The sequence below is a fragment of the Triticum urartu genome, chromosome 3 (assembly GCF_003073215.2).
Source record: "Triticum urartu cultivar G1812 chromosome 3, Tu2.1, whole genome shotgun sequence".
In the NCBI taxonomy this organism is placed as follows: Eukaryota; Viridiplantae; Streptophyta; class Magnoliopsida; order Poales; family Poaceae; genus Triticum; species Triticum urartu.
In genome coordinates, this window is record NC_053024.1 from 305,342,489 (window position 1) to 305,368,005 (window position 25,517).

A 25,517-nucleotide genomic window follows, 5' to 3' on the forward strand; every position below is an offset into this window, starting at 1 on the left:
CATAGTGGTTCCATAGCAAATGATCCCTGAGGGATCGACACGAATGCAGAGTAACAAAGTGATGCAACGAGTATACAACCTCTTTGGCATAGCCTTGTCGACCTCAGCATCATCGGGTTGGACATGCAGGATGGTGATGCTGGTGTGACTGTCGGAGGTGGGGAAGAAGATCTGAGGCCTCTGGAAATGGCGTCGAGGGTATTGCTTCACTGTGATGGACGGTTCCGTCATTGGAGCAGCTCCGGGGAGGTGTACGGTGGCGAGGCTGAAGAAGGACAAGACAGACAACATTAATCTGAAGTGGGACTCTAATATCATCTGCAATAGATGATGTAAAATACAACACCAAAAAGTGCTAGATGTGAAATGCATCAGCTGCGCCACGGCCGCTCTGACAGATGCTGTAAATACTATTCACTCTGATCTTAACTGAAGAAACTAAACTTTACAGTCAAAACTGAATTTTACTGTCGAAACTGATTGAACTAGTAGCAGAGCATCGCAATAGATGTTTAGGCCGTTCGAGCACTAGTAGCAGAGAAGCAGTGATCTAAATTAGCAGACGCTTGAGCAGGGAACACACTAGCAGAGAGCAAGTCATGCAGCAGCACCGCGAGCGAGTGCTAAAGCAGCAACTCCTGTAGCTGCCGGAGGTCGTTGTCGGTGTGAAAACCGGTAGATCTCGGGTAGGGGGTCCCAAACTGCATGTCTAAGGATCAAGGGTAAGAGGAGGCAGGGGACATGATGTTTACCCAGGTTTGGGCCCTCTTGATGGAGGTAAAACCCTACGTCTTGCTTGATTGACTTTGGTGAGTATAGGGGTTACAAGAGTTGATCTACCTCTAGATCGTAATGGCTAAACCCTAGATGTCTAGCCTATCTGATTATAATTATTCTCGCTTCTACGGACTAAACCCTCCGGTTTATATAGACACTGGAGGGGCCTAGGGTTGTACAGAGCCGGTTTACAGATAAAGGAATCTTCATATCCGAACGCCAAGCTTGCCATCCACGCAAAGGAGAGTCCTACCAGGACACGGGGGAAAGTCTTTTGTCTTGTATTTTTGCGGCCCATTAGTCCGGCCCATGTTGTACAGCCCGGACACCCGAGGACCCCCTAATCCAGGACTCCCTCAGTAGCCCCTGAACCAGGCTTCAATGACGATGTGTCTGACACGTAGATTGTCTTCGGCATTGCAAGGCGGGTTCCTCCTCCAAATACCTTAAAATAGTTGACCAACAAGAACTATGTCTGGATGTGTATAACAGGTTAACCCTCCAACCATAAAGGCATAATACTTAAAATAAGATATATCCATCGACAGCTTTTTCAGTAAAATGTCACGCTTATCTCTGCTACAATTTCAAACCATTTTTGGGCCTCCCACCTCGTGTTTCAATACACAACTCTTATTGTCACGTCTTGTCAAAACAGAGATCATGTCCCCTTATTGTGGTATTCCCATTAATACGAGTTTTGGTAATCTAACCGTGCTGTTCGCATGGCCCCTTGGGAACAGGTGAGTTTTAAGGCTCGAGGGAGGGGGACGCTTGATATTCGCAGTCCATATAAGTGGATAGAATCCAACTCTTCCATCCCACGCCTCATCTCTCTCTGCCTCCCCATCCTCGAGCTCCAACGCCCAATTTCCAAGCTTTCCTCACCTCCGCAACTCTTCCGACCATGGTCGGTTCTCAAGGCAAGTGGATGGCCTCCTCCATCACGGAGGAGAACATCAAGGAGCTGCGGGAGGTGCGATATCTAACCGCGGAAATCAAACACATGCTTCCTGATCCGGCGCAGGTTATCCCCACTCCGGGGCCCGGTGAGAGGGTGGTGTTCATCCCCCACTTCCTTTGCAGACTCGGATTTGCCTTCCACCGCTTTGTGAGGGGTCTCATGTTCTACTACGGGCTAGATTTTCATGATATGGCCCCAAATCCGTTCCTCCACATCTCGGCGTTCATCATCGGGTGCGAGGCCTTCCTCCGCGTCCCTCCACACTTCGGATTATGGCTCAAGATTTTCAACGTGAAGCCAAAGGTGTTCGATGGGCAACACAGGGATTGTGGTGGCGCCATGGTGAGCAAGCTCCCCAAAGTCAACTGGCCAAAGGGGGTCTTTGTGGACACCATCAGGATATGGCAACAGGAATGGTTCTATATCACAGAACCCCGCGGCCCTAAGTGGGTAGCCGCTCCAGCCTTCAGATCCGGACCCCCACTAAGGCTCACATCCATGACCGATAATGGTCCGGACTGGGGGTTGGTTGATGAGGTGGTGCTGCTAGAGAAACGCGTCCAAGGCATGATAGCGAAGGGCATTACCCTCCCTGATGTGATCCAAGTGATGCTGATCCGCCAAGCACTTCCCTGCCAGCGGCGGTTCCTCAAAATGTGGGAGTTCAATCCGGAAGGGCCGCAGACCCTACAACGGTTCTACGACACAATGCATAAGGGGATCTGGAAGCTGCTTTTTAAGAAGCAGAAGTCATGGCCATAGTCATCTGACCACACCGGCCTCGACTGCAACCATCCAGCCTCCGAGGTAAATTCTAAAACCTTCGAATACCAATTGGTTCATCCATCCAAAGCAGAAGTATTGAGTAGTCCACCTCCAAACAGTGCTGGACCAAGAAGGTGGAGTAGATGACGTGTCCGACTGCACTCCGTGAAAACCCAGCCGATCCTCTACTAATGAGGATGCTAGCCCGGCGCCATACCCGTCGCCGGTAAAGAAGGACAAGAAGAGGAAGAAGAAAGAGGAGGGCACTTCGGACGGAATGTCTGGAGAAGCTGATGCGCAGTCCTCTCACGAGGGTGACGACGGCAACGAGGAGGAGGAGGAAGAAGAAGATCCTTCCTGCAAGGGCAAGAAAAGGGCGGCCTCCGAAGACCTGGAGGCCGAAGCCTCCAAGAGGAACAAGATTTCCCTCTTCGATGACTCAGAGTCAGACACTAAGGCCATTCTGAAGCACCGTCGCCGAACCAAGCCCCAAGCCGACTAGTAAGTAGTCTGGGATTTTTCACATACATCTAATCTCTATGGACTGTGATGATAACTCTACATTCTGTTTTCCCTTAGTCTGGCCCGCAATCCCCCTCAGACATCCTCATCCTCAGGGGATCTGCCGCCAGAGATGATGGAGAGAGAGTCGCCTCCACTAGCTTCCCCGCTGCCTAGGGCGGATGATCCCGAGGTGTCATCCCATAGGCCCTCCTCGGGCCTTGAAGAGAGGGGGGGGGGGGGGGGCGACTTAACATCGCCGGAGGGCAATACTTCGGTTGCCGAAGGACTGGGGCGTACGGCCCCCACAAAGACCGGCGATGGGGGCCCCGGTCAATCCGACCACCAGCTACATACTGCTCCAGAGACACATAGGGCTCTGGAGTTTAGTGAGCGACCCCCAGCAGGAGAAAGGGAAGCCGCGACCTCTATTAATCCGGAGGCACCGAATACCATGGAAGACGCACTGCAAAGCTCATCCGTCCTGGATGAGCACTATATCCTGATGGGTACGGTGTCTAAAAAGATTCAGTCCGCCAAGAGCGGGCTGAACGAAGCCTTCTCCAGCCTGCTAGCAGGCTTCAAGGTACGCAATGTCGTATTTTTGATCATATTTATGAGATATATGCCTATATATAGACAGTAGCCCCTGAGACTCTATTCGATTCTTTGAAAGAAAAGTGAGTAGAGGATGAAAAGTCAGTTGTCAGGTGGAAATATGCTATTTTATTTGGATTCAAATAGGTCTCCTTGTCAGCGGTTTATACGTCTCCAACGTATCTATAATTTTTTATTGTTCCATGATGTTTTATAATCAATCTTGGATGTTTTATAATCATTTTATAGTCATTTTATATCATTTTTTGGTACTAACCTATTGACATAGTGGCCAATGCAAGTTCCTATTTTTTCCATGTTTTTTACATTGCAGGAAATCAATATCGAACGGAGTCCAAATGGCACGAAACATTACGATGATTTTTTATGGGCCAAAGGAAGCAGATGGGCCCTAGTAGCACCTAGGGGGTGCCCCGAGGGTGGCACAACCCACCAGGGCGTGCTAGGAGGCCCTAGCGCGCCCAGGTGGGTTGTGCCCACCTCAGGTGCCCCCCGGACCGCCTCTTTGCTCTATAAATACCCAAATATTTCCAAAACCCTAGGGGGTCGACGAAATATTCATCCAGCCTCCGCAGAGTCCAGAAACACCAGATCCAATCTAGACACCACCACGGAGGGGTTCACCACTTCAATTGGTGCCTCTTCGATGATGCATGAGTAGTTCTTTGTAGACCATCATGTCCGTAGTTAGTAGCTAGATTGCTTAATCTCTCTCTCCTGATCCTCAATACAATGGTCTCTTAGAGATCCATATGATGTAACTCTTTTTGCAGTGTGTTTGTTGGGATCGATGAACTTCGAGTTTATGATCAGATCCATGTTTTTATATCCATGAAAGTATTTGAGTTTCTTTGATCTCTTTTATGCATGATCTCTTATAGCATCGTATTTCTTCTCCGATATTTGGGTTTTGTCTGGCCAACTCGATCTATTTATCTTGCAATAGGAAGAGGTGCCCGGTAGTGCGTTCGATCTTACGGTGCTTGATCCCAGTGACAGAAAGGGAACCGACACGTATGTATCATTGCTACCAAGGATAAAACGACGAGATCTATATCTACCGCCAAATAGATAAACGGATCTTGTCTAAATCATGTCATCGTTCTTATTGTATTACTCCGTTTTTCCATGAACTTAATACACTAGATGCATGCTGGATAGCTGTTGATGTGTGGAGTAATAGCAGTAGATGCAGGCAGGAGTCGGTCTACTAATCTTGGATGTGATGCCTATGTAATCATTCTTGCCTGGATATCGTCATGAGTATTTGAAGTTCTATCAATTGCCCAATAGTCATTTGTTCACCCACCGTTTGCTATTTTCTTGAGAGAAGACAGTAGTGAAACCTACGACCCCCGGTCTTATTTCTCATATATTTGCCTTTGCGATCTACTTTTTTCCTGATTTTATTTGAGATCTATTAAACCAAAAATACAAAAATATATTGCTGCACTTTATTTTATTTGTGATCTATTTATCCAATATATTACAACCTTTTTACCGTCACACACCAATTTCTGGCGCTGTTACCCGAAAGGGATTGACAACCCCTTTAACACGTCGGGTTGCGAGGTGTTGTTATTTGTGTGCAGGGGCTGTTTACGTTGTGTTGCTTGGTTCTCCTACTAGTTCGATACCTTGGTTTCATAACTGAGGGAAATACTCTACCATCTCTATGCTACATCATCCCTCCCTCTCCGGGGAAATACAGACGTAGTTCTAGCTGCCATCAATGAGAATTTATGGTGCCGTTGCCAGGGAGGATCTTCATCATAACCAGGTTTCTAATCACAAATCTCATCTCCTCGCAATTTACATTATTTGCAATTTGCCTCTCTTTTTCCTCTCCCCCACTTCGCAAAAATATGCTGTTTTATTCGCCTCTCTTTTTCCTTCGCCATTTCTTGCCAGATCTGTTTCTGAGTGCATTCTTGTTGTGTGGTCATCATGAATCAAGAGAGCACCAAATTATGTGATTTCTCAAATACCAACAACAATGATTTTTTTGGATCTCCGCTTGCTCCTCCCGCCACTAGTGCGGAGACTTGTGATATTAATACTGCTTTGCTGAATCTTGTTATGAAAGACCAATTTTCTGGTACTCCTAATGAGGATGTCACGTCCCATCTTAATACCTTCGTGGAATTATGCGATATGCAAAAGAAAAAATATGTGGACAATGATGTGGTCAATATGAAATTATTTCTGTTCTCTTTCCGTGATTCTGCAAAAAATTGGTTCTCTTCTTTGCCTCACAATAGTATCGATTCTTGGAATAAGTGCAAAGATGCTTTTATCACTAAGTATTTTCCTCCCGCAAAAATTATTTCCCTTAGAACCCAGAACATCAATTTCAAGCAACTTCAACACGAGCATGTTGCATAATCTTGGGAAAGGATGAAAATGATGCTAAGGAATTGCCGAACTCATGGGTTAAGTCTTTGGATGATCATACAAATTTTTTATGCGGGGTTGAATTTTGTTTCTCATAATCTTTTAGATTCCTCCGCGGGTGGTACTTTTATGGAAATTACTTAGGGTGAAGCCACAAATTATTCACAATGGCATACCGAAAGTGCTCCTACTAGTAAAAAGGTTAATTCGATTGAGGAAATTTCTTCTTTGAGTGATAAAGTTGATGCTCTTATGAAATTGACTGCTAGTAAAAGTGCTCCTATTGATCTTAATGATATGCCTTTTTCTACTTTGATTAAGCAAAATAGTGATGCTATTGATGTGAATTTTATTTCTCGCAATAATTTGAACAACAATGCTTATAGAGGTAATTTTAATCCTAGGCCTTTTCCTAGCAATTCCTCTAATAATTATGGTAATTCCTATGGAAATCAATCTTATAATAATAATAGGAACACCTTTGATCTTGAGAATAATATTAAAGAATTTATCAACACACAAAAAGTTTTCAACACTTCCATAGAAGAAAAGTTGAACAAAATTGATGATTTGTATAGAAGTGTTGATAGAATTGCTCATGATGTGGAAAATCTCAAGATGAAAATTTTTGTGCCTAAAGTAGATGAATCAATTAAAGCTCTTTATGTTTCTATGGATGAAAGTAACAAAAGAACTGCTATGCTTAGAGCTAAAAGAGAATTTTTGGAAAAAAGCCTTTTCTAGTGATTATTCTTGCAGAAGTGATGAAGATCTTAAAATGGTTGGTGTTTCTTCTATTGATTCCTTGTTTACTAAAGTTAAGAATGATTAAAAAGGGACTGGAGAAGTGTCAACTTTTGGTAGAAGGTGTCCCAATATTTCGGAGGGTGAAAATCTTGTTGAGAAAATTGATGAAAGTGGGTATGGAGAGGTCAAAACTTTAGCTTGTGATGCACCCACTATTTTGGATTACAAAGACTTTAATTATGATAGTTGCTCTTTGATTGACTGTATTTCTTTGTTACAATCCATGATAAATTCACCCCATGCTTATGAACAAAACAAAGGTTTTACTAAACATATTGTCGATGCTATGATGAAAGCTCCTGAAAAAAATTGGAATTAGAAGTTTCAATTCCTAGAAAATTGCATGATGAATGGGAACCTACTATCAAATTCAATATTAAAAATTATGAGTGTTTTTCTTTGTGTGACTTGGGTGCTAGTGTTTCCACAATTCCAAAATCTTTATGTGATGTGCTTGGTCTTATCGATATTGAATCATGTTCTGAATTTGCACTTGGCGGATTCCACTATTAAAAAACCTATGGGAAGGATTAATGATGTCCTTATTCTTGCAAATAGGACTTATGTGCCCATAGTTTTTATTGTTATTGATATTGATTGCAATCTGTCTTGTCCAATTATTCTTGGTAGACCATTTTTACGCACTATCAATGTCGTGATTGATATGAAAGAAGGCAATATTAAGTTCCAATTTCCTTTGAGGAAAGGTATGGAACACTTTACTAGAACTAGAATTAAGCCACCTTATGAATCAATCATGAGGGCATCTTATGGATCTCAAACCAAAGATGACAAATCTTAGATCCTAGATTTATGCCTAGCTAAGGGCGTAAGACTATAGTGCTTGTTGGGAGGGAACCCAATGAATAAAATTTATATTTGCTTTTTGCTTCCTGTTCTTCAATGTTAGCAAAATTATACTACTATTATGATTGTGTTTTTTATGTTTTAATTACTATTTCTGCCATGTAAAGCCTTTAGGATCTTCTTGGGCAATAGTTGTTTGATCTTGCTGGAAAAAAACGGAAAGTTTGCGCTCACGAAATTAATTTTCATTTTATACAGAGAGCAATAAAATACACATTACACTTGCTGTAGATCAATATACAAATTTCTCAAGTGTTCCTAATTTTTCAGAGTTTTTGGAGTTACACAAGTATTCGAAATAGTCAGATTGCTACACACTGTTCTGTTTTGACAGATTCTGTTTTCTTTGTGTTGTGTGCTTATTTTGATGGCTCTATGGTTTTCATTGATGGGTTTTTGCCATAAAAAGTTGGAATACAATAGATATAATAGAAAAACAAAATATGAATTGGTTTGATACAACACTTATACTAGTGGTTTATTATTCTTATACTATCGGATCTCATAAAGGCTTTGTTGAGATTTGTGTCATTGAAATTTTCAAGTTTTGGGTTATCTTACGGTGGATGAAGGAAGGATGTAAGAGCCTGGAATCCCCGCTTTCTTCCAACAACTATCGGTATTTTACTCGAGACTATATTTTTATTCGTCACATGATATGTGTTTTGCTTGGAGCGTCTTGTATGATATGTGTCTTTGCTTGTTTTATTTTGTGTTTTAAGTTATCAATCCTTGCTGGACACACCTATTAGAGAGAGCCAAAATTATGTAATGACTTGTTAGAATTTCTCTCTATGCGTCACTTAAATCTTTTATGAGCTAGGACTTTCTCTAGTGCTTCACTGATATCTTTTTGAGCACGGTGTGCTTTTTTATTTTTGAAGAAATGCTCTCTTGCTTCACTTAGATTTGTTTGAGAGTTAGTATAATTTTGAAGAAGTTCTCTCTTGCTTCACTTAAATTATTTTGAGAGAAAGAAAAATTTTATGCTCATGATCTTCACTTATATTCGTTTGAGCTTATGAAAAGCAACTCATGAAAATTAGTGCCAAAATGATAGATATCCAAGAAGGATAAAGAAAAAGAAAATGTCATGAAGATCATTGGACAAAATAAACTTGATTCTTAGTAATAGTTTTGAGATATGATGATGTGATATGTGAGTTATGTTGATGAGTAATTGTGCTCTAGTAAGAATATGGGTGTTAAGGTTTGTGATTCCCTATGCATGCACGAAAGTCCATAATTATGCAATGAAAATTATATCCTACTTGTGGTGCATTATTCTGTGTTAATTATGCTTAATGCTTGCTTATGAGATTATTCGTTTCTTGGTTGGTCGCTTCCCAATCTTTTGTTGGCCTTCATTTTGCACTAAGTATGACCTCTACATGTGCATCCAAAATCCTTTAAACCAGCTTTGCCACATGAGTCCACTATATCTACCTATATGCGGTATTCTTTTGCCGTTCTTAGCAAATTTGCATGTGCCACCTCTAATTTTCAAAATAAACTTCTCTTTTGTGTGTTTGTTTCGCTCGCGGGACGGTAACGGGCGGCTAATATTTTCCATGCTAGATGTGTTATTCTCAAGATGAGTGTTTATTCACTTGTCATTGCACGAGAGTAAGGCAAAGGTATTAGGGATGCCCAGTCCTGAAATGCAAAAACAAAAATGAATTTACTTCATGTTGTCAAATAATAAATTCTTTCAAAAGTGTTGGTATGGAGGGCACCCGTGGATACGGCTAGCCATGGAAAGTGAAAGTTATGGTAGAAAAAGGAATAAGCTTTATTTTCTGTTTGGGAACCGCCTATGGCATATCTAGCATGGAAAGCGTTCGGAACTCTAAGTCGTTTTCATTGGTGGGATGGATACACCTCCCAAAATGTTTTTATCTCAAATGTTTTGCTTTTAGCTCTAGCACCTCTACAAATCCCTACTTCCCTCTGCAAAGGGACTTCCTTTTACATTATGTAATTTTTATTTTAAAATTTGAGTCTCCATCTTCTCTCATAAAAAGCACCAACTAGGAGGCAATATGATCGTGCTCAAGTATTGGGGGTAGTTAATATTCGAGTGTGTTTCATGAATGGATCAATGTTTCAGCATGATGGGCTAGGGATAACTTATTTTAGCGTTGATATTTTGAAAGACATGGTTGCTTGTTGATATGCTTGAATATCTAAATTATTATGTCAAAACTAGACTATTGCTTAGAATCACATAAAAGTCAAAATGTCCATGCTATAAAGAAAAGAATATGATATGACTTGATGAACAGCACTCCACATCAAAAATTCTGTTTTTATCACTTACCTACTCGAGGACGAGTAGGAGTTAAGCTTGGGGATGCTGATATGTCTCCAACGTTTCTATAACTTTTTATTGTTCCAAGCTGTTTTATTATCAATCTTGGATGTTTTATAATCATTTTATAGTCATTTTATATCATTTTTGGTACTAACCCACTGACATAGTGACCAATGCCAGTTCCTGTTTTTTCCATGTTTTTTTTTACATCATAGGAAATCAATATCAAACGGAGTCCAAATGGCACAAAACTTTACGATGATTTTTTTTGGCCAAAAGGAAGCAGATGGGCCCTGGTTGCTCCTGGGGGGTGCCCCGAGGGGGCACAACCCACCAGGGCGCGCTAGGAGGCCTCGGCGCGCCCAGGTGGGTTGTGCCCACCTTGGGTGCCCCCCGGACTGCCTCTTTGCTCTATAAATACCCAAATATTCCCAAAACCCTAGGGGAGTCGACGAAATATTCATCCAGCTGCCACAGATTCCAGAAACACCAGATCCAATCTAGACACCATCACGGGGGGATTCACCACTTCCATTGGTGCCTCTCCGATGATGCGTGAGTAGTTCTTTGTACACCTTCGGGTCTGTAATTAGTAGCTAGATGGCTTCATCTCTCTCTCTCTTGATCCTCAATACAATGGTCTCTTGGAGATCCATATGATGTAACTCTTTTTCCGATGTGTTTGTTGGGATCGATGAACTTCGAGTTTATGATCAGATCTATGTTTTTATATCCATGAAAGTATTTGAGTTTCTTTGATCTCTTTTATGTGTGATCTCTTATAGCCTCGTATTTCTTCTCCAATATTTGGGTTTTCTCTGGCCAACTCGATCTATTTATCTTGCAATGGGAAGAGGTGCCCGGTAGTGGGTTCGATCTTATGGTGCTTGATCCCAGTGACAGAAAGGGAACTGACACATATGTATCGTTGCTACGAAGGTTAAAAAGACGAGATTTATATCTACGGCCATATAGAGAAAAGGATCTCGTCTACATCATGTCATCATTCTTATTGCGTTACTCCATTTTTCCATGAACTTAATACACTAGATTCATGCCGGATAGCGGTCGATGTGTGGAGTAGTAGTAGATGCAGGCAGGAGTCGGTCTACTAATCTTGGACATGATGCCTATGTAATGATCATTGCCTGGATATCGTTATGAGTATTTGAAGTTCTATCAATTGCCCAATAGTAATTTGTTCACCCACTGTTTTCTATTTTTCTTGAGAGAAGCCACTAGCGAAATCTACGGCCCCCGGGTCTTATTTCTCATATATTTGCCTTTGCGATCTACTTTTTCCTTGCTTTTATTTTCAGATCTATTAAACCAAAAATACAAAAATATATTGCTGCACTTTATTTTATTTGCGATCTATTTATCCAATCTATTACAACCTTTTTACCGTCACACACCAATTTCTGGCGCTGTTACCCGAAAGGGATTGACAACCCCTTTAACATGTCGGGTTGCGAGGTGTTGTTATTTGTGTGCAGGGGTTGTTTACGTTGTGTTGCTTGGTTCTCCTACTGGTTCGATACCTTGGTTTCATAACTGAGGGAAATACTCTACCGTCGCTGTGCTACATCATCCCTCCCTCTCCGGGGAAATACCGACGTAGTTCTTGCTTCCATAAGTGGCGACTGCCCAGACCGCGGAAGTTTCCGAACTCAAACGAAAACTGGCGCGAGCCGATGAGGACCTAGTCCTTGTTAAGACGCGGCTTGACCAGGCGCAAGGTATAAAAGACATCTTACTTTATACATGCTTATGTCCACTTTCTATGGAAGTTTCAAGAGTTGTAATGTGCAAGTTTGTACAGATGGTGCCGCCGCAGTTGAGACCCTCATGGGTGAGCTTGCCCAAGCCGAGGAGCAAGCGAGGGTAAGCCAGGCGGCCGCTGATACAGGCCGCTCGGCGCCGTTTTGAGGAACGGGTGACCGAGGTGGAGCGGAAGCTCAAGGACACCACCTGCATGTGCGAGTCCTTGGAAGAGGAAAATAAAGCGAATGGAACCGAACTCGTCAAGGCCCTTCAATATGCCAAGGAGGCGCGGTCCAAATCCCGCGCGATGCGCGAGGTAATCCGTCAAGCCAGACCGATAGCGGCTGGTAAGCCCTTTCCATTACAGGCTAAATTTGGGGATCGGAAGTATGCCTTGCTTAACCGACTTTGGAGTTCTCCAAACGCATATGCGGATCTGCCGAAGAGTGCTGCGGACGCTACCTAATTCTTCCAGGCCTGGGAGGGGTACGCAATGGAGAAGCTCTTCTGGTCGCACTTTGCGGGGCAGGAGCGTCCCGCACTGCTAAATGACCAGATGGCACGATGGGCGGAGCTACATAAGATGTCTAGCACGGCCATGGAGGACGTCATAGTCCGGTTGTGGCCGAACGAAGCCATTCCGAATAGCTACTTTGGCCTTGTGCGGCGTCTTGTCGATGCGCTACCCCAGATCGACGCCGTTAAGAAAAGTGGTCCTGCATAGAAGGATTGCGAATGGCCATTGCCCGTGTCAAGATGCACTGGGCGAAGATGAAGGCCGAAAAGGTGGCAGTTGAGGGTCCGCCCAAAAGCAAGGACCATCGCACACCGGAGCGCTATTTTGAGGATGTACTAAAAGGTGCCCGCCTTGTAGAAGGCCAATGCTCGAAGGATGTTGTGTTCGAGTGAGCAAGTCCATACTATTCGGGAGTTTTTATTATGAACTAGGGCTTTTGTAATACATTCATGCCTTCATGAAGAGTTTTATCCTCCTGTGTGGCCATTTTTATATCTAAGAGTTCCCAGTCATCGGCTTCAACCCCCATTTAGATACTACTGCGGTGTTCGGAATTGCGCATGACTACATTTAACCCAACGTCTTGGTCCATGAAGGAGGTGTCAGTGCGGTGAACCAGGCAATCAGACTATGCGGTTTTATTGCTCTCACTTAGCCATAGGAGCTTGACGATGGGTCTACAAAGTAGCCTCGGGTATGGACGTGGCTATCCCAATGCGGATGCGTTTCCTATGTGACCGGAAAATAGTCCTTCGTGTAATACGGAAAAAATTGCTAAAGTTTTTAATAAGTCGCCGAGTGGCTGACCAGCTCTCGCCGTATCATGACAGTCAGTTTTCGGCTTTCTCTACTGAGGTGCTTAACCGACGAACCAGAAACACAATTGCAGCAGTTCTCCCTTTACTACCCTAGCCGATTAGACGGAATGTAAGGTAGCAAACACAGAAGCTGGGCAACCCAACTATTGACCAAAGACATGATTCGGAGCCAATGCATATAGTGCCAAGCTCCGGACGCCGAGTTGTGCTATAAAGCTGTTCGGACTTTTGTTTTGGCAACACATGTGCAGCCATATAGAGCCCCTGGCAATTTGTGCCGTGGTGTGTGCATGAGGCAACAGAAGAGACGGAATAAAGTCTATAAGTAAAGACGATACCGAATAAGGATTTGGTTTACTGGAATCTCATTGATACATTGAAACGTAATTTTACAGAGGGTACCATAATCACCAAGGCCATTTTACATGTTGGGGGTCTTAGTCTAAGGGGAAAAGCTTTATACAGGTTCTTGAGTGGAGTTGTAGTCTACCAAATCATTTGCACTTTCCTGCCGCACGTTTGCGCCGCTTTCGCCTGAGTAAGAAAGATTCCTTGAGAGGAATGGTCTTTGACTGTTTGTACGGAACCAGGCTCAGAAAGAGTCCTTGTGAGTCCGTAGGATGAGTATGTTTTGATTCACCTGTGGTAACAGAAAAAATAAAGAAAAGGGGAAGGCCGTATAGTGTCGAACCGTACTATAGGCCTATCCGCATTGTGCCTCCGCTGATGCCCAAGGTACTTTGAGTGCATAATTATGCACGCGCGGTAGGAATTTCGCTGATGTACGTGGTAGTAGACGGAGGCGAAACTGCTAATCCAGCCCTGGGATTGTCGGGCTGCCGGCATGCGGAATCAACCGGCCCTGCATAATAAAGTCCGGCGGCTTAATAGCCGATGAGGTGTGCTGTTTAACAGGGCCGCTTTGTACTTCGGCCGCGATGGCCGCAGTATGCTCCTCAGTACGGAGGACCGTTCCATGTTTCCATTGATAGTAATGATGCCACGTGGACTAGGCATCTTATGCTTTAGATAGGTGTAGTGCGGGACCGCGTTAAAGCGGGCGAAATTGGTTCGTCCGAGCAATGCGTGATAGCCACTGCGGAACGGGACCATATCGAAGATCAAGTCTTCGCTTCAGAAGTTGTCCGGCGAACCGAAGATGACTTCCAGAGTGATTGAGGCCGCGCAGCGGGCCTCTACACCGGGTATTACTCCTTTAATGGTAGTTTTAGTGGGCTTGATTCTTCATGTATCGATGCCCATTTTGCGGGCAGTGTCTTGATAAAGTAGATTGAGACTGCTGCCGTCGTCCATGAGGACTCACGTGAGATGGAATCCGTCGATGATTGGATCGAGGACCAGAGCTGCAGAACCTCCATGACAGATACTAGTTGGGCGGTCCCTTCGATCGAAGGTGATCGGGCAGGCCGACCACGGGTTGAATTTTGGGGCAACCGGCTCTATGGTGTAGACGTCCCATAATGTGCGCTTGCGCTCCCTCTTAGGTATATGTGTGACATATATCATATTTACTATTTTTACCTCGGGGGGAAACTGCTTCTGTCCCCCTGTGTTCGGTTGATGAGGCTCTTGGTCATCGTCGTCGCTGGGCGACCCTTTACCCTTGTGTTCGGCGTTGAGTTTGCTGACCTATTTAAAGACCCAACAGTTTCTGTTGTATGATTGGCGGGTTTATCGGGGGTGCCATGAATCTGACAAGGTCGATCAAGTATTCTGTCTAAACTGGATGGTCCATCTCTATTTTCCTTGAATGGCTTCTTCCGTTGACTGGGTTTGGAGCCACTGAATCTGGCGTTGACCACCATGTCTTGGGTTCCTTCATTATTGCTTCGATGCTTGTGCTTGTTGCTTCGCGTCTTGCCATTGCCGTCCCTGGATTCGGAGGTGCCAAGGTCGCTGGTGCTATTGCTTCTGCGAGCAAGCCAACTATCCTCTCCCGTGCGAAAGCAGGTCATAAGTGCGGTAAGGACTGCCATGGACTTCGACTTTTGTTGGCTGAGGTGTCAGGTGAGCCACTCATCTCGGACGCTATGTTTGAAGGCCACAAGGGCTTCAGCGTCTGGACAATGTACAATCTGGTTCTTTTTGATTAAGAACCTGGTCCAGAGCTGCCGGGCTGATTCTTCGGGTTGCTGGATTATGTGACTAAGATCATCGGCGTCTGGCCCCGAACATAGGTACCTTGGAAGTTTTCTCTAAATGTGTCCTCCAAGTCTTCCCAACTACCAATAGAGTTTTCTGGTAGGCTATTCATCTAGTGCCATGCTGGCCCCTTAAGTTTTAGGGGGAGGTACTTGATGGCGTGTAGAACATCACCGCGTGCCATGTGAATGTGGAGAAGAAAAATCTTAAATCCATACTGCAGGATCTATTGTGCCATCGTATGATTTCATGTTCATGGGTTTAAACCCTTTTGGGAAGTGGTGCTCCATTACCTCATCGGTGATGCATAGGGGGGGTGCAGCGCCTCTGTATCGGGAAACACCACGATGTAGTTCGGATGAAGTCTGCATGCGGTTTTCGGCCCTGGTGAGGTTGTATTTGTCGCGCCAGGCCTATGGCCGTCTTCCCGCGCTTGAGCACGCCCCCTTGATCCGTAGATTGACCTGGTCTGACTGACTCTATTGTCCAGGTCCTGACGTATGTCATAAGTATATCCATGAGCTATTATTTCTCTACTTTTACGGCGAGGTGGTGCGGGTTGGTGTTCGGCTTGAGTTGCCATTTTGTCCCGGCCACATGGTGGTCGGTCAGGTCCGTCAGTCGTGTTACGGGCGGGTGGTATGGACTCCAGCGCCTCATCGTCGAATTGGGGTAGCAGCTTACGCTTCGGGTAACTCTTTGTTGGGCGTTCAAGGCCGTATTCTTTGGCTGCCAGGACATTAGTCCATCTATTGTTGAGCATATCTTGGTCAGCTTGAAGTTGCTGCTGCTTCTTTTTTAGGCTTCTTGCAGTGGCTATTAGCCGGTGCTTAAAGCGCTTTTGTTCGAGGAGTTCCTCTGGAACAATAAAATCTTCATCGCCGAGGCTCACGTCGTCCTCAGAGAGTGGTAGATAGTTACTATCCTCCGAGTCTTTGTTCCCTGCTTGCTCGTCAGGGTCAACTTGCACGTCCTCCTGATCATTCTGTTCGGATGTTGGTTCGATAGGGTCTTCTGGGTCTTCGGCGTTCTCTAGAGTATTATTGTCTCCGGTGTCGGTATTGCTGTATTTTTCACGACGTGATTTAGAGTGGCGCCACTGACGTCGACGCTTTGGTGGTATCTCAGGAGGTTCGTCCTTGACTGGATCCTTCTCATCATCGTCGTCACCTTATTTAGGTGTGTCCACCATGTATACGTCATATGAGGAAGTGGCCGTCCAGCGTCCGGTGAACGGTGGGTTCTTGCCTTTCTCATCTCCAGCATCGTCGTTAGTGTCGTCGATGTCTTCGGAGGCATAATCGAGCATGTCGGTTAGATCTTTGACAGTGGCTATGAAGTGGGTGGTGGGTGGGAAGTAAATTTCCCTGCTTTCAGCCCCTAGTCTGGGTTGGGCGCAATTCGGAAGCGATTCCTCTGTGATGGCGAGGGATCGCATTAAGTCCAAAGCCTCGTTTAAGAGTGAGGCTTTGATGGGGAAGCAAGAGTCTGTGGAGTTGGGCGGGACAGAAGTTCCCTGGCCGAGCTCTTGTACTGCGGACTTCGAGGGTTCAGAGCTAGAGTCCGTCTTCATGATGATAGAGAAATCCTGGCGTAACTCCGGGCCTGCCGGTGACGTGCTCCAATCCAGTTCTCCAGCGACAAGCTCTATAGCTGCGGAGAATCCGGCGGGCTCTAAACTCCCAACTTCAGACCTGGTGATGTGCTTCGGATCTAAGGCTAGAGCGGCGATTGGGGTCACGAATCCTTGGAACATCAAGTCTCCTCGGATATCAGCGACATAGTTCAGATTTCCAAAACTGATCTGATGACCGAGGCTGTACCTGTTGATCTGCTCCAGGTGGCCAATCGAGTTGGCGCGTAGTGCGAAGCTACCGAATACGAAAACTTGGCCGGGGAGAAAAGTCTCCCTCAAGGCGGTATTGTTGTAGATGATCGATGGAGCCAACGAATCCTTTGTCGACGCCATAGAGGAACTCGCAATGAAAGCACCAATGTCAGTATTAAAACCGGTAGATCTCGGGTAGGGGGTCCCGAACTGTGTGTCTAAGGATCGAGGGTAACAGGAGACAGGGGCACGATATTTACCCAGGTTCAGGCCCTCTTGATGGAGGTAAAACCCTACGTCCTGCTTGATTGACTTTGATGAGTATAGGGGTTACAAGAGTTGATCTACCTTGAGATCGTAATGGCTAAACCCTAGATGTCTAGCCTGTCTGATTATGATTATTCTCTCTTCTACAGACTAAACCCTCTGGTTTATATAGACACGGAGGGGCCTACGCTTGTATTGAGTTGGTTTACAGATAAAGAAATCTTCATATCCGAACGCCAAGCTTGCCATCCACGCAAAGGAGAGTCCTACCTGGACACGGGGGAAAGTCTTTCGTCTTGTATTTTTGTGACCCATTAGTCCGGCCCATGTTTTACAACCCGGACGCCTGAGGACCCCCTAATCCAGGACTCCCTCAGTCATGTAGCAGTAGCAGCACGAGCGAGAGCAAGAGCAAAGCAGCAGCACCGACAAGAGCAAGAGCGGAGCAGCAGCGCGACCGACAACAATAGGAGCAGAGCAGCAGCACGAATGAAAGCAAGAGCAGTGCGGCAGCGCGACCGATAACAAGAATAGAGCCGCAGCACGAGCTGGAGCCGGAGTAGCAGCAGCAGCACGAGCGAGAGCCGGAGCAGCTGCAGCTAGTGCCGGTGTGGAAGTCGCCGCTGAGGAAGCAACGACATGGGGGAGAGACGCCATGGATGTAGTGGACCGCAACGGCGCCGTCGATGGAGACCCGCCATGACTACTCAGTATCGAGCACCGGCAGCGCTGTGAGATCGAATAAAAGATAAAATGCAGCGGTGAGTGCAGAACCTACTTGGTGGCACCGAGTTGGCCTCGGATTCATCGGAGGAATTGGTGAGCGTGATGCGGTTCCGGTGGGGCAGGTCAAGACGGGGCTGTGGGGATAGAGGTGGCACGATAGAAGAGGCAAACATCGGGCAGCTCCTTGGGGATGGAGGACGGGGCACCTGATCCGGCAGGACGACGAGATCGATGACGGTCTCTCATCTGGTGCGGTGGATGAGGGATGGCGAGCTGTTGCGGTGGACAACTTCGTCGGGCCAGAGTCTCTGGTTGGGAGGCGGTCGGGAGGCCAACGGAGGAGCGTGGGGTTTCACTGGTTTTGGCGGGCTCGGTGTACGAATGGGGGGATGAAGGGGAAGGTAGGGGGAGCCATGGCTTAGGGACGCGCTTGTCCGAAATGTAGGGTAAGCTACCAGTGTACCCCCACTGGTTTTGACACCGCGACGTCGAGCCGGCATTTTCGGATGAGGGGTTGAAGGGGGATTTCACGTGTCTGGGCTGCGGGACCGATTTCGGATGAGGCGGGAGTTTTCGCACGTGTCCAAATTTCAGGATAACACGGCGTAGTGCGGATTGAAGAGGCAGGAGTTTCAAAGAAGATGAGACAAAAGATACTTGAGCTTGAAAATTTCCGAATAACAAGGCGCTGATTCCTGGTTCGGCAGAACAAACTTAACATGTACAAAAAACCAATTCATACCAGACACAAGAGAGTCGTGTCCCTTTTTAGTATATTGCTATAAATGTCATTGAAAAAACTACAAAAAATGTAAAAAAAATCAGGAGAACAAGATTACCCTGTACAGTACCAAATCGATTTGCACTTCCCTCAACAACAACAAAAAACAAAACAATTCCAACCAAAAGAAAAATTCATGTCCCTTTTTATATTATTACAAATGCCAGGATCTTGAATTTCAATTTTTGAATCCACGTTATGTTGAATTCGAATATATCGTTCAGTGACCTTGCAGTTTATAATGGATGTAGTCCTACATTTTGATCTTCCATCAGATATGAACATTTTACTCCACCCTATGAACATGTATATTGTCGTCTACCATATGGACTAAATTTGAATCAATTTTCCTTATTTGAATATGATTCTTGTCAAGTTATACAATCATTTAAATATTATCTTGATAACAAAAAACATGCATATAACAGTAATCATATTTCACTATGAACTACATGTAACATACGATCTCCAATTCAAATATTTGTATCCATTTTATGTTGAATTCAAATCAAAGTACATTGGTCTCGGTGACGAGATGTTTGGGATAATCTAAACCCTATTTTCATATGTATAATTTTTGGCTGAATTGGGACAAGTTTTGGTATAAGCTTCTTGCAAAACCGGAGATTCTCTCAACAAGCCTCGTGGTTCCAAGAGGGAACATGTCACCTTTGTGTGCAAAACGATATACGCTACCTCCCCCTGACTTTCTTTACAAAGGCAACATAGAACTATATGAGTGCCTTGTTAAAATTTGGAATTATTCCGGGTTCGTTTGGCCTTTTTTATACATTAATTGAGTTTCTGGACATTTAGTGTGCATAATCCAAATTTGAACTGCAAGCACATGCTCTGGTGCACCAAAGTTGGTTGAAAAATCACATGTGTGTCCTTAGGTGAATATCTAGGTCCCATGCAAGAAATGGGAATGAAATTTAAGCATCTGGGTGTCGTGACTCGGCCGAGAACATCGAGAAACTTGGTTTTTAAATTCATGTAAGTCCAAAACTTACCTGGAAATCATGAAACTTGGCATGGTGTCATGTCATGACACTAACATGCTGTGGTAAAAAATTGGGCCGATTTAGAACAAGTTTTGGTACAAACTTCTTGCAAATTGGAGCTTCTCTCAAGAAGGCGCGTGGTTCTGAGAGGGAACATGTCACCTTTGAGTGTGAAACAATATACGTTGCCCCCCCTTGAGTTTCTTTACAGAGGCAACATAGAACTACATGAGTGCCCTATTAAATTTTGGAATTATTCCGGGTTCGTTTGGCCTTTTTTATATATTAATTGACTTTCCTGTCATTTATTGTGCATAATTGAAATTTGAACTACAAGCACATGCTCCCGTGCACCGTTGAAAAATCACATGTGTGTCCTCGGGTGAATTTCTAGGTCACATGGAAGAAATGGGAATGAAATTCAAACATCTAGGCATCGTGGCTCAGCCGAGAACATTGAGAAACTTGGTTTTAAAATTTTTGTAAATCCAAAACATGCCTGAAAATCATGAAACTTGGCATGGTGTCATGTCATGGTACTACCATGCTGTGGTAAAAAAATTGGCCGAATAGGAACAAGTTTTTGTATAAGCTTCCTGCAAACCGGAGCTTCTCTCAAGAACGCTCGTGGTTCTAAGAGGGAACGTGTCACATTTGAGTGCGAAGCAATACACACTGCCCATCTTTGAGTTTGTTTACATAGGCAACATTGAACTACATGAGTGCACTATTAAATTTAGGAATTATTCCGGGTTTGTTTGGCCTTTTTTATACATTAGTTGAGTTTCTGGTCATTTAATGTGCATAATTCAAATTTGAACTACAAGCACATGCTCCCATGCACCAAAGTTCGTTGAAAAGTCACATGTGTGTCCTCGGGTGAATTTGTAGGTCCCATGCAACAAATGGGAATGAAATTAAAATATCTGGGCATCGTGGCTCGGCCGAGAAGATTGAGAAACTTGGTTCTAAAATTCTTCTAAATCCAAAACACAACTGAAAATCATGAAACTTGGCATGGTATCATGTCATGTTACTACCATGATGTGGTAATTTTTTTTGGCAAAATAAGAACAAGTTTTGGTATAAGTTTCTTGCAAACCGGAGCTTCTCTCAAGAAGGCTCGTGGTTCTGAGAGGGAAAGTGTCACCTTTGTGTGCATAATTCAAATTTGAAATACAAGCACATGCTCTAGTGCGCCAAAGTTGGTTGAAAAATCACATGTGTGCGCTCGGGTAAATTCTATGTCCCATGCGAGAAATGGGAATGAAATTCAAACATTTGGGCATCATGGCTTGGCTGGAAACATTGAGAAACTTGGTTTTTTAATTCATGTAAATCGAAAACACGCATGAAAATCATGAAACTTGGCTTGGTTTCATGACATGGCACCAACATGTTGTGGTAATTTTGCTGTCTGATTTGCGAAGGCGCACACATTAACAATAAACAAAGTCATCTTCGAACAAGTGATGTCACGTTACAATCATAAACACAAGTATTATTGAAACCGTGGGCGTTCTATTTACCATTTAGGTGCTTCCACGCGTCCACTTTTTTTATTAGCTAGGAGGCACCGTGCAGGGTAGCTATTTGAGTATGGGAGGCGTGCTTATCGGGAGGAGAGCCCTTTGACCTGCATCTGCCGTCCACCTCTCTCCCAAGGTCTCCATTAATAGCGCCCGAGCTTCTGTTTAATGGCGTGGATATGTCTCACTCGACTGATATTTAAGAGAGAAAAAAGAAAATCTGAAAAGAAAATTTTCCACGGATCTTGATGTAAGATCCGACGGACCTATATAGGATCTACTGCGACTTATAGCAAAACTGGTGAATATATAAGGACGATGACAGTGGATAATAGTTGTCTTACATAGTTAGGAAGATAATTAAAAAAGCCACATGCGGCTACGCTCGAAACACACAAGGGCAAAAGAAGAAGGAAGGCAACGATCTGGCTCGCTGATCTCTACTTTCTTGATGCGGTGCTGCAGGCCACGGGAACTAGTCTCCATGGCGAACGACGATGAACTATGTCGTGTCCTCAAGACGCTACTTGAGAGCATCCACATATTCCTCCACCAACCTTTGGTGCTCGATGCGGAGCATGTCATTCTCGTCCATAAGTGTCTTCATGATGATGCCGGTCCTCTTCAACAAGGCACTGGTCTCCTCCTGCTGCTCTACACTTCGGACGATCTTCGCCCTCAGCAGGCCGCGCTCGGCCCAAAGCCTCTCATTTCCCTCCCTTAGTTTTTGGATGACACCGGTAGCCTGTTCAAACGAGGCTTTCATGTCATCCTGCAACATCGCCCATCCATAGATCTGATTCATCTAGCTATGGATGATCGCATGCATGCGCCTGGAAGAGTCATCGCCTGCCCGCGAGACATTTTCCTAGGCCGCCGCGGCGCGGCAGGACATCTCTGCTGCTTCCGCGGCGCGACCGGACCAGTCTGCTGCATCAACGGCGTGGCGGGACTTCCGTGCTGCTTCGGTGGCACGGCAGGACCTCTGTGCTGCTACTTACGCACGGCGGGACATGTCGGCTGCTTTCGCGGCAAGGCTGGACATCTCTCGTGCTTTCGCTTCCATGCTCGCCTCTCCCTAGTGGTAATCTCTTGACCCAGAACTTACACTGGCCATGGCAGACGCAAGGGAACGATGATGAATGACTTGTTTGTTTTTGTGGATGAGGATTTGAGTAGGAATGTGCAGTCATCTTGGCATAGTAGTATTTATAACCGAGTACTAATACACTCTTAAGTGGGAAACCGTTTAGGTTGTGATCGGTGTGAACAGGTTTGCAATTAAATATAGTGTGGTAGTAGTAATTTGGAATGTGACGAGATGCAAGCTCAAAATTTATTGACGGTTCTAGTTTCGAACTATTCCCGGATGGCGTAATGTGGCCAGTGTTAAGCCTTAGTGATGGTGAGGCGCAGGGAAATTAGGATCATAGGGAGTACTACTAGTAGTAGTACTACTTTGATGTGTCACGTCAACTCGCACAAGTATGCAACACTTCCTGAACAAACAAGCATATAAGTTGTTATACTTCTTATAAGTTGTTATACTTCTTACCCAAAGGATCTTTGTATCCAACAGACACAAAATATCCGTTCGACTGTTGGAAATTACTTTAACTGTTGATCTAATGTCGAAGTAATTGTTGTATCGCCACCAAAACCCACCATCTCTTAAACTAAAGTAGACCAAGCTAACCCCTATATTAGCATATTACTAAGATAAACAGAAGGCACTGTAGAATCATTTAGGGCGTTAGCTTGTCAATCTGAATGTGGAGGGACACTAGCTTAGCCCCGGCCTGCAGCTTGGGCGGAACTATGAAGAAGGTCAGCTCCTGCACGGCGATGTCGCAGGGATCCATGCTGCTTGTCACCTCCATTTCCACCTTGATGGTGTCGTTCCTGCCTTTGGGCTCCCCAGGCAGGCTGTTTGCCCACAGCTTGGCCATGTAGTGCGGCAGTGGGGACGACCCTGCTCTGATGCAGACGACCGACACGGCGATAGGTGTGCTGATCTTGAGCATGCCGTCGACCAAGAAAAATGCACGATCATCCTCCTCCTCGAACAGCAATAGTCGTGGCTCTGACAGTGGCACTTGCAGCTGGAGCACCTTGCCATATTGGATCTTATGCACAGGCATGGGATGCACGATGCTGATATGGTGGCAGAGCACCGGCGGCGGGCCTTCGTAGTCGCAGACGGGCACGGGGCATTTGCAGCGCGCGAGGGGACACACGCTCGGGTGATCTGCGAGCTTGTGGTAAGTGACGTAGATCCCACAGCCTTCATGCGGGCACTCCACCCTCATCGAGGAGAGGACGGTGTCCACCGCCGTGTTCCGCACGTCGGAGCCACCGCCGCACTCGCACTTCTGGCACAACCGCTGGTTCCCGGGGCGCTCGACACGGCAGTCCGCGTAGGCCAGGTGCCCTCCCTTGCACTAAACAAATCAATCAAACAACACATCAATCAAGAAACCTGCACCTTGCTCGGTCAGCCGAATGGACGAGGTGTATTTGAACCTCATACACTGGAGGCTTCAAGGGGCAGAGGCGCAAGGGGCAGTGGAGCAAGGTGGGGTCCATCGAGACCATAGAGAGCTCCATCGTCGGGTCCTCTTCCGTCTCCGTGATCTCGCCCTCCTCATGCACAACCATCTCTCACTTTAGGGCCAGGGCATTACAAAGCTTTACCGTCACATATTCATACTACTTCAAGGTGCATTAAACCAACACATGCAAGTATCAAAAGGAGAGTCATGACATGCATGCATGTGTTGTAATTAATGCATCAGTAAACGCAAATTATTGAAATATATCGAGTGCAGTGCTTTGATGTGTCGCGTCAACTCGTACAAGACCGAGAAGTTTGATTACTACAACGCCCTCTCCCTTGCGGACTGAGCTTTGGTACCATAACTGCACCTGCCTTTGCCTCCATGACAGTTGGGCCACCCACCTGTTGGGCCCACCTGTCATACACGCAAAGGCAGGAGCGGTAAGTCAATGAAGCTGCGTCCCTCCCTCGCCCATGAGCATGGTGGCTGGCAGGACTAGGAGAAGCTTTCGCTACACGCTCTCCCTCCCGCACGCGGTGGACATGTAGCAGTTCAATCGGTGTCAGATGGCCAAAAGCATACTGTAGTACTCCTCCACAGCAGTAGTACTCCATCATTGTTTGACTTCCCGAAGAGGCGAAGAGCCAGGCGCAGCACGAACGCTCGTGTGGAAGTTTCATGTGTAGAGTAGTCTAGGATAGCATGCATCGTGCTTGTAAGCTTAAAATCATCAGGGTTGGCTCCGTGCTATGAGGCCATCTCAAAGCTTTTTTCATTAAAATAATATTCTAGCCCTACCTGTCATCTTGGTGATTGTAGTTTGCATGCTCATCAAGTCAAGACAGGAATATATATTTTAATTTGTGGTGGGGTAAATGTTAGAGGTTGCAGCAAATATATTTTACACTGTGGGTCTTTCAGCCAAGTTTAGAGGCAACCATGTGGGGCTAGTGCTATGATGTGTCACGTCAACCCGTACAACGAGGAGAAGCTTGATTTTACTACTACACGCCTTCTCCCTTGCCCATGCGCGTGGTGGCTCGCAGACGAGGACAAGATTTTCCCTAGGCTGGTCGTAATGGAATACTAGTATCATGCATATGATACTAGTGTATGATACTACGCATCCATAGTGCATAGTATCATATGTTAGTATCATCGATGACTTCATTTATTAGCATGCATGACACATAGTAGCACAACATTTAATATGATACGGTATCATGATATGATACTCAACCCTCTCTTTCTTCATTTACTTCTATGCCACCTCATCAAATTTGCTTAGTTGGCATCCATGATACACCCTCCGTTCCTAAATATTTTTCTTTTTAAATATTTCAAATGGACTACCACATATGGATGTATATATACATATTTTAGAGTGTAGATTCACTCATTTTGCTCCGTATATAGTCACTTGTTGAAATCTCTAGAAAGACAAATATTTAGGAACGGAGGGAGTACCACCTATGATACTCCCATTACAACTAGCCTTATAGAGTACTACAACAAGTTATCCCTCCTACACACAGTGGACAGAAATGCAGCAGTG